The following is a 9,407-nucleotide window of genomic DNA, read 5'->3' on the forward strand; positions in this document are numbered from 1 at the left end:
TGCTTTGTGGTCTCCAAAGTCAGCCTTCCTCAGGGACTTTCAGAATCCCCAAATAGACTATCCACTTTCTTTCACACTTATTTGCCTCTGACCTGTTGATTCCTTTTTTTCTTTTTCTTTTTCTTTTTATTAAGGGTTAACAATCTCTTGAGTGCACGCTGACTTTCTTCCATGCGCTTCACAGAAAAAATTGGTCCTGAGGCCAGCAGCAACAGCAAGTCTCAGGAACTTGTTCGAAATGCAAATTTTCAGCCCCACCCCAAATCTACTGAGTCAGCAGTTTTGCAGGTGCTTCTCAATCCCTCTTTAACATGCCCTCTGGGTGATTCAGGTGCACGTGAAAGATAGATCTCTGCGCGAGATTACCGCGCCGAGCAGGTAAAAGCGTTCTGCAAGCTCGGGTGTTATCAGCGGGCCGGGCCCGCGGCTTCTCTGGGTGGCACTAGGACCGCGGCGGCCCGGCCCTCGCAGCCACCGCCTCCGGCGCGAGGCGGAGCTCAGCTGTTCCTGGATCCCGGGCCTGGCTCCTCGACCCGCCCCTGGAGGCGGACCCCACTTGACTTAAACTCTGGGGCCCGGGAGGCCGCCGGCTTTCTCCCTGCTTGGCGGGGTGGTCCTCTCCTCTGCTCGGTAAGTGTGAGGCGAGCACCCCGAGGTCCCCTCTTCGCCTTCTGGGACCCGGGCGGGGCGGGGGCCGGGAGCCCGAGGCGCTCGGGGCTGGGGCTGGCGCGCGGCGCAGAGCGCTTTTGTTCTGCAGCTAGGACGCAGCCGCGGCGGCCCCGGAAGCCGGGCCTCGGGCCCCGCAGGCTCGCGCGCCCGGCCGTCCACAGCCCGGAGCTGGGCCGGGCCGCCGCGCTAGCTTCTGTCCGCCGCGCCGGGGCCAGCCTTGGGCCTCCGCGGACGCCGAGCCTTGCACTGGAGGGCGGGCCTCGCTGGCTGTTCCCTCATTTCCTGGCTCTGCGCGGTAGAGGTCGCGAGCGGCGAGGGCGAAGACGCGTTTTGTTGAACTGCGAAGCGGTTGGTTAGGCGGGTGGGTGTGAGAGCTGCTTATGTTTTTAAGGCTTTCCTGTCGCTGGAGTGAAAAAAAAAAAATCTTTGTTTTGCTATTTCCGAGCGTTCTCCTCCCCGACCCTCTTAAGCCGAAGCCTCTTGGAAAGGAATTGCTCTGCTCGCATCTCAAGTGGTCCGCGAACGCTTCTGTGCCGGAGATGCTTTCTGTTCCTCAGCAAGAGTTAGTTCCTTCAGGCATTTTTAAATGCACAAACGCATACCCATCTTAGGTGTTCTCGAGGGACACGGATTCCCTAAGCAGACATCCTTAGGGTCCTGAGTTTGGCAGCAAACTTTCGGGGAATCATTTCCGTGAAAACAGTTTATTTGTAGTCCATCGAGTGCAGACCGTCTTAAGACAGGCATGTGTATGAGCTTGAGGCGCATTTTTATTTTGCGGGGAGGGGAGTCGGGTGCATCTCAATAGGCGGCTCTCAGAGCTTGTGTGGGGATTGTCTTTTTCTGCTAAATATGTTAGCGTTAATCATGTTTCACTGTCATGTAAAGGTTTTAGTTTTTTTTCCCTCTGTGCAGTCTGATTTTTTCTGTTTAATACCAACCCGATAAAGACAACTGCAGAGAGAAAGTGTTGTTTTGAAATGATAATACGATAGCGGACCTAGAGGAGCGCACATAAATACTAACTTAAGTGAATGGTATTTTCAGGCCAAACCTAGTTTCTATTTCTGTGACTTAGGACACTTAATAAGAATTCAGTAAACTTAGCATGCTTTCAGTGCAGCCTTAAAGGAAACAGTTTTGCACAGCAATGTCATATCAGTAAACACATTAGCATATACTCTTAATTATAAAACGTTTCTTGCTGTCCCTAGGACCAAAGAAGTAAATACAGGGTGGAGGGAGACTGACATGTTTGGCGGGAAATGGCAACGAACATACACAATAATTAAAGAGCAAAGTTGTGCTTACGGGTAAGTATGTCACCTCTAAGAAACTCACCCTGATTTAACCAGGCAGTTACTTACATTTAACTATGGAGTAGTTTTATGGAATAAAATTTTATGGAACAAAATTACTAGCTTGGTGAATCCACATTGGTTAAAAATTAAACTGTGGAACACAATGGATTTGACGACAAAGCTTGAGAAGAAATTATGTTGTTGGCATGGTACCCAGAAATCAGTTGTTAATCTTAGCAAAATAAGGAAGAGGTCTGTGGTAAGATAGTTGTGGTGGAAGTTACCCGGGCAGAGGTCTGCTTCTGTCTCTGCTGTGTTTCTTAATTTGATTGTTTTTATTTATTACTGTTTGTGGCACGTAGGGAAATGTGGCTCAGAGCACAACTCTGGAAGGATGCTTCGGTACAGCCAAAGTGGTCATGTTCTGGGCTTTCATCCTGTAACCACAAAATGCGTTAGGAAATCTCACCTCATCACTTAATACCATGGTCACTGTAACACTGCTTTGGTTCAGATCTTGGCTCTAGCACTCAGCGCCCAGTCGATCTTGGGAAAATAAACCTCTGTTTTCTCATCTATAAAATGGGGACAGGCACTCCTGTCTTGGGATTATTGTGGTGGAGTTACATGAGTTTCATGCATATCACACTTAAACAGCTTCTGACACATGTTAAGTGCCCAATAAATGTTAGCTATTGTCATGTGAGAGGAAATAGGTTTTGTGGCCTGGGACATGTAACACTGGCTTAGCACACATTCAGTTGGTTCATTTAAGCTCTAAATTCATGACCTTTCTGTTATTAAGCCCATCAGTGTAGATCCTCTTAGATTCTCTTTTTTGTGGGTCCTGTTTTGTTAGGAAGTACTGTCACTACTGGTCCACATCTGGATTTACGTGCAGGCTTGTTTGAAATAAAAAATGCCACTACTAAATTCCTAGGCAGGGCAAACTTGCCCCGAAGCTTCATTCTTAATCATTATCTCTGTGATTGTACAGGAATCTCTCTTCCTTTCTAGATGATCAGTGTCTCTAGTTGGAGCTCAAATGCTTAGGGAATTGATTTAATGTGTTTAAAAACATATTTATAGGCCAGACGTGGTGACTCACCTATAATGCCAGCACTTTAAGAGGCTGAGGCAAGCAGATCGCTTGAGGCCAGGAGTTCCAGACCAGCCCTGGCCTCAAGCTGGCCAACATGGCGAAACCAGTCTCTACTAAAAACGCAAAAATTAATTCAGGCATGATGTTGCGTGCCTGTAATCCCAGCTGCTCCGGTGGCTGAACCTGGGAGCAGAGGTTGTAGTGATCTGAAGTCACACCACTGCACTGCAGCCTGGGTAACAGAGCAAGAGTGTCTCAAAAAAAAAAAAAAAAAAAAAAGGTATTTATAAAGGTAAATTTCAAGAATCTTTGTTTCGTCTAATCCGCCCTCTTTCCTCCCCCATTGGAGGCACACTGTTATGTAAAGCAGACAGGGAGTGTATTCCTTTTGAGATAAGTCCAGGAGAACAGTTGACTAGCCCTGGCTATAGATATGCAGGTTAACGTTGACTTTGAAAGAAGGTGGTTAAGGAAGAATCTTGGACCTTGAGGAATTGTAAATGCTTTCTTGGGTGGCAACTAGGCAGTACTTCTACTATTCCTAATACCTTAAGTGTACTTGTAAATGAAGAGCAAAGTTGGAGGCTGTAGAGGTAAATATCTCAAGTGAGATCGGAGCTATGCATTTCATGCTCCTGGGTTCATGATTGCAAAAATTTCATGACTATAACTTAGATTGCGAAGATTTCATGACAGTAACTCTTGATTTATCAAATTATAAGGTTTCATTTGTAAATAAAGACTTCTGATTAAAATGACAGTATATCAAGTTGTATCGTCCTATTAAGTTTTAAGAAACAGAAACCATAAGATAATTATTTTTCAAGCCTCAAAGGATAATTCATTAGATCATTAGTTCATGGAACAGGGCTGGGTGCAGCAGCTCATGCCTGTAATCCCAGCACTTTGGGAGGCCAGGGTGGGTGGATCACCTGAGGTCAGGAGTTGGAGACCAGTCTAGCCAGCTGGGCATGGTAGCGAGTGCCTGTAATCCCAGCTACTTGTGAAGACAAGGTTGCAGTGAGTGGAGATTGAGCCACTGTACTCTAGCTCGGGTGACAGAATGAGACTCTGTCTCAGAAAATAAGTTCATAGAGAGGCACCCTTGGGTTTTAATGGCTCCAGTATCTAAATCTGTATGTTTTAAGGTTTGGGATACTGTATCTTTGAGCTCTGCTGTTCTCTGCCTTGGTTCTCAGGTAGATCATCCCTCCACTGGGCAGCCCTGACATCTCCAGATACATAAGCAAGCAGCTTCAGGTTGTTCAGAACATGCCTTTTGTAACTACAGTTAGAAATACAATTAATCCATTTATTCATCCATTTACACCCAATGTACAGTGCTTTTTAGTATATTCAGAGTTGTGCAACTATCACCACTATCAATTTAAGAACATTTTATTGACACCCAGAATATCTCCATACTCAATAGTGGTAACTCCCCATTTTCTTCAACGCACCCTTCCATAGGCAGCCATTAATCTACTTACGTAGGTTTGCATTTTCTGAACATTTCATGTAATTTAAGTCATAATATGTGGTAGTCTGTGGTTTTTCACCCAGCATGTTTTCAAGGCTTATTTATATTAACATATATGTTACTTTGTTTCTGTTGTCAAATATTCCATTGTGTGGATATGCCACTTTTGCTTATTCTTCCTCAGTTAACAGATCTTTGACATGTTTTCACTCTGACTACTATGAGTAGTGCAGCATATGATCATTCATAGTGTTAATGTAGACATGTGTTTTTAATTCTTTTGGATAACTACTTAGGAGTGGAATTCGTTGGTTATGATAACTGTTTAACATTTTGAGGAACTGCCAGACTATTAACAAAGTAGCTGGGATTACTATTTTATTTTTATTTCTCATTTAACTTTTGTTTTACGTTTGGGGGTGCATGTGTAGGTTTATTATATAGGTAAAGTTGTGTCATGGGGATTTCTTGGACAGATTATGTCATCACCCAGGTGTGTTTTCGTATCCTTTCCCTCCTCCCGCCCTTTACCATCCTATAGGCACCAGTGTGTTGTTCCCCTCTGGGTGTCCATGTGTTCTCATCATTTAGCTCCCACTTATATGTAAAAGCATGCAATATTCAGTTTCTTGTATTAGTTTGCTAAGGATAAAGTCCTCCAGCTCTAAGCTCCTACAAAGGACATGGTCTCTTTCTTTTTTCATGGCTGCATTGTATTCCCTAGTGTATGGGTACCATATTTTCTTTATCCAGTTTACCATTGATAGGCATTTAGGTTGATTCCGTGTCTTTGCTATTGTGAATAGAGATGCACCATTTTATACAGAAATGTTTGAGAGTTCTAATTTGTCTACATCTATCGACAGTTAACTTTCATAGTCCCTGAAGTGATCCTGAGGTGGTAGCTCATTGTGGTTGTGACTTGCATTTTCCTTATAATTAATTATGTTAAGCATCTTTTTATGTGCATATTGATTTCTTTAGAGAAGTGTCTATTCAAAACCTTTGACCTTAAATTTGTGGTATTTTTGGATTGCCAAGTTGTAAGTTTTTAATATATCCTGGATTCTTCTCATTCCTTACTAGTGACCACAAATGTGAATGTTTACTTCTGGGTTCTAGGTTGTATTCCATAGATCAATGCCTGTCCCCTGTCAGTACTATATGGTCTTGTTTATTGCAGTTTTATCGTTTTGTTTTTTGTTGCTGTTTTTAAGAGAGCCTCACCCTGCTACCCAGGCTGAAGTGCAGTGCTGTGATCTTGGCTCACTTCAGCCTCCACCTCCTATGTTCAAGCAATAATTCTGTCTCAGCCTCCAAAGTAGCTGGGATTACAGGCACACGCCTGTTTTGCTCTTGTGGCCCAGGCTGGAGTGCAGTGGCGAGATTTTGGCTCAATGCAACCTCTACCTCCTGAGTTCAAGTGATTCTCCTACTTCTGCCTCTCGAGTAGCTGGGATTACAGGCATGCACCACCACACCCGGCTCATTTTTGGTATTTTAGTAGAGGCAGGGTTTCTTCATGTTGGTTAGGCTGGTCTTGAACTCTTGACCCCACGTGATCCCGCTGCCTTGGCCTCCCAAACTGCTGAGATTACAGGCGTGAGCCACCAGGCCCAGCTGTCTACCTCCTTTTTAATCCCTCCTTTTTCTATGTGGCAGTTACTGAGTAGAAAATGAAAGTGCCCTGATTGCTCCACTCCTCCAACCAATCGGACTGGTGGCTGGTCACTACTTCATTTGCATAGAGCAAACCAATGGGAAACCTCTAGAGGGTATTTAAACCCCAGGACATTCTGTAACTGGCCAGGGCTGTGGCTCACGCCTGTAATACCTGCAGTTTGGGAAGCTGGGGTGGCGGATCGTGAGATCAGTTGGAGACCAGTCTGGTCAACAGTGAAAACCCATCTCTACTAAAAATACAAAAAATTAGTTGGGTGTGATGGTGTGCATCTGTAATCCCAGGTACTCGGGAGGCTGAGGCAGGAGAATCGTGTGAACCCAGGAGGCAGAGGTTGCAGTGAGCCAAGATTGTGCCACTTGTTTCGAGCCTGGCAGTCCAGGAGATAGTGCGAGACTGTTTAAAAAAAAAAAAAAAAGAAAAAAGAAAATTCTGTAACTGATGCCCTTGAGACGCTTGCTGCACACGCGCCTACTATGTGGAGTGTACTCTCCTTTAAAATAAATCACTGCTTTGGCTGCCTTGTTTGTGTGTTTTGTCCAGTTCTTTGTTCAGGATGTCAGGAACCTGGGCAACTACCTTCAACCACATGCTTTCGAGGTACTCATCTGTTCCACTGAGTGCATTTTGTCCATCTCTAGTGGCAGAAAATTGGCTTACTCCTATTGTAAGAAGCAATACTTGTTCTTCGAATACAGTTTTTGCCTCAACACAATATTGTCTTTTTTTTTTTTTTTTTTTTCTGAGACAGAGTCTTGTTCTGTCGCCAGGTGGCCAGGCTAGAGTGCAATGGCACGATCTCTGCTCACTGCAACCTCCACCTCCCGGGTTCAAGCAGTTCTCCTGCTTCAGCCTCCTGAGTAGCTGGGATTACAGGCACGCGCCATCACGCCCAGCTAATTTTTGCATTTTTAGTAGAGACGAGGTTTCACCATGTTGGCCAGGATGGTCTCGATCTCTTGACCTTGTGATCCGCCTGCCTCAACCTCCCAAAGTGCTGGGATTACAGGCATGAGCCACCGTGCCCGGCCTCAACACAATATTGTCTTATATGGTTTGTACCTGCCTGCCCCACACTGATGTGTCACGTATACTTGGAGGTATTTGTCAGAGCTTTTCAGATATTTAAGACCACACCATACCTCTAGTACATGGTGTGTCCAGTCTTTTGACTTCCCTGGGCCACTTTGGAAGAATTGTCTTGGGCCACACATAAAATACACTAGCACTAGATGATGAGCTTAAAAAAAATTGCAAAAAACTCAGATGTTTTAAGAATGTTTATGAATTTGTGTTGGGCCTCATTCAAAACTGTCTTGGGCTGCATGCGGCCCATGGGCTGTGGATTGGACAAGCTGGCTCTAGTAGATAATGTTTCCTTGAGGTGGGTACCCAGAGGGCTCCAAAACGAATTACTTGGCAGAATTCTGGGAAGGATAACTGGTTTCTGTTGTCTTTAATTCCATTTTAGGGAATAACGCAACTAGAAAACATGGTCTGAAATTTGTCTCTGATGTCTCTGCTCTGAAGGCACAACGTAGTGTCAGCATTCTAGCCTGAATGATGATTATTGGCATTGGTCTGAACTTCCTGCTGGCCAGTCAAGATATATGTGATTGCCAGAACTTCATGTTCTACCTGTGTTATCCTGAGTCAGAAAAGGTAGAACAATTAGAACAATTTATTTCTCCTTTCTTTTTTTTTTTTTTTTTTTTTTTAAATGGAGAAAGCCCTGTGGCTCTCACTGGTGAAGCTTGGTGTGGTATTTGGGATATTTAGCTGGCTTGGCTCTGCAATGGAAACCTTGTGGTGTGTCCTCCACAATAGGTGTGATCGTCCTGCTGGGAGTCACAGTTACAGGCCCTTTTAATCCAGTGTTGCCTAAGACAAAATACAATGGATCAGGATATCTGATTGGATGGCCTGTGCTTCTGAATAGAGTTTGTAGTTGGATACATGAAAGACGAGAAGGCAGAGTTGTAGGTAAACAGCTTGACCTTGGTGCCCTGATGACTTGCTCTTCTCACAGACCATGCAGGCAAAGCTTAAGCTTAATCACAGGCTGACCCATATTCTGGCAAGACACCCTGCAGGTCCTCCACGAACAAAGTGAGAGAAAAACAGCCCTGTGAGAAACAGTCACAAAGCTGTTTCTCATCTACCTCTTTAGTTTCAGTTGAGCCTAGGACTTCACCACCTCCGGGACTATGGTTGCAGGCTATAAAATGGCCACAGTTTGGTGTTCTCATCTGGCTTGGTGTCATCCTGTGAGACTGGGGATACTGATCTTGATTTTGCTGTTGAACCTAGTAATATATGAATCCATTTGTCCTTTTGCAGATTGCGTTTATAGAAGCGTAGAGAACTGTTCTGCGCCTTCTCACCGCTGTGCTGCAGAGGGAGGATTGTGAGCCTTTGTTAATTTATTGTGATATTTAAATGAGATAAAGTATATGGATCATTCCACAGAGTTCTTTACATATAGTAGATTTTCAAATATTAGTTGTTTTTAGTAGTACAAATGTACCTCAGCTTAGAAAATATCATAAGTCAAAAATGGTAGGAGTTTTTTTGTTTGATTTTAGGTTTTTTTTTTTTTAATTGAGACAGAGTCTCGGTCTGTCACCCAGGCTGGAGTGCAATGACGCAATCTCGGCTTACTACAACCTCTGCTTCCTGGGTTGAAATGATTCTCCTGCCTCAGCCTGTCCAGTAGCTGAGATTGCAGGTGTGTGACACCACGACCAGCTGATTTTTGTATCTTTAGTAGAGATGGGGTTCCAACATGTTGGTCAGGCTGGTGTTGAACTCCTGACACCCAGCTGGTATGTCCACTGAAGAACTGATTGCTTGTTACTTGGGGTGAAACACCCACACATCTGGTGTCAGAAGTGTGAGAAATTCTCAGAATTGTTTATATTAAAATATTATTTTTTAAATAATTACATTTACCGCTAATGTTTTACATTTTCTTTTTGTCTCATGTCTATTCCTTTCTTATTCCTTAGTGGGATTTATTTTGCATAATGAGTATTTTCTTTTTTTTTTTGAGACGGAGTTTCGCTCGTTACCCAGGCTGGAGTGCAATGGCGCGATCTCGGCTCACCGCAACCTCTGCCTCCTGGGTTCAGGCAATTCTCCTGCCCCAGCCTCCTGAGTCGCTGGGATTACAGG

General features: G+C 44.4%; 1 protein-coding gene across 1 annotated transcript in view; it reads left to right on the plus strand.

The window, feature by feature from the left end:
• Positions 1-447: 447 nt before the first annotated feature.
• Positions 448-9,407, plus strand: part of RESF1 (retroelement silencing factor 1) — a 26,450-nt gene continuing 17,490 nt past the window's right edge. Inside the window, 2 exon segments of the mRNA XM_017507897.2 lie at positions 448-630; positions 1,884-1,982. The gene's annotated coding sequence lies outside the window, so the exon portion shown is untranslated.

This window comes from Cebus imitator, unplaced genomic scaffold, assembly GCF_001604975.1.
Source record: "Cebus imitator isolate Cc_AM_T3 unplaced genomic scaffold, Cebus_imitator-1.0 Scaffold385, whole genome shotgun sequence".
Classification (NCBI taxonomy): domain Eukaryota; kingdom Metazoa; phylum Chordata; class Mammalia; order Primates; family Cebidae; genus Cebus; species Cebus imitator.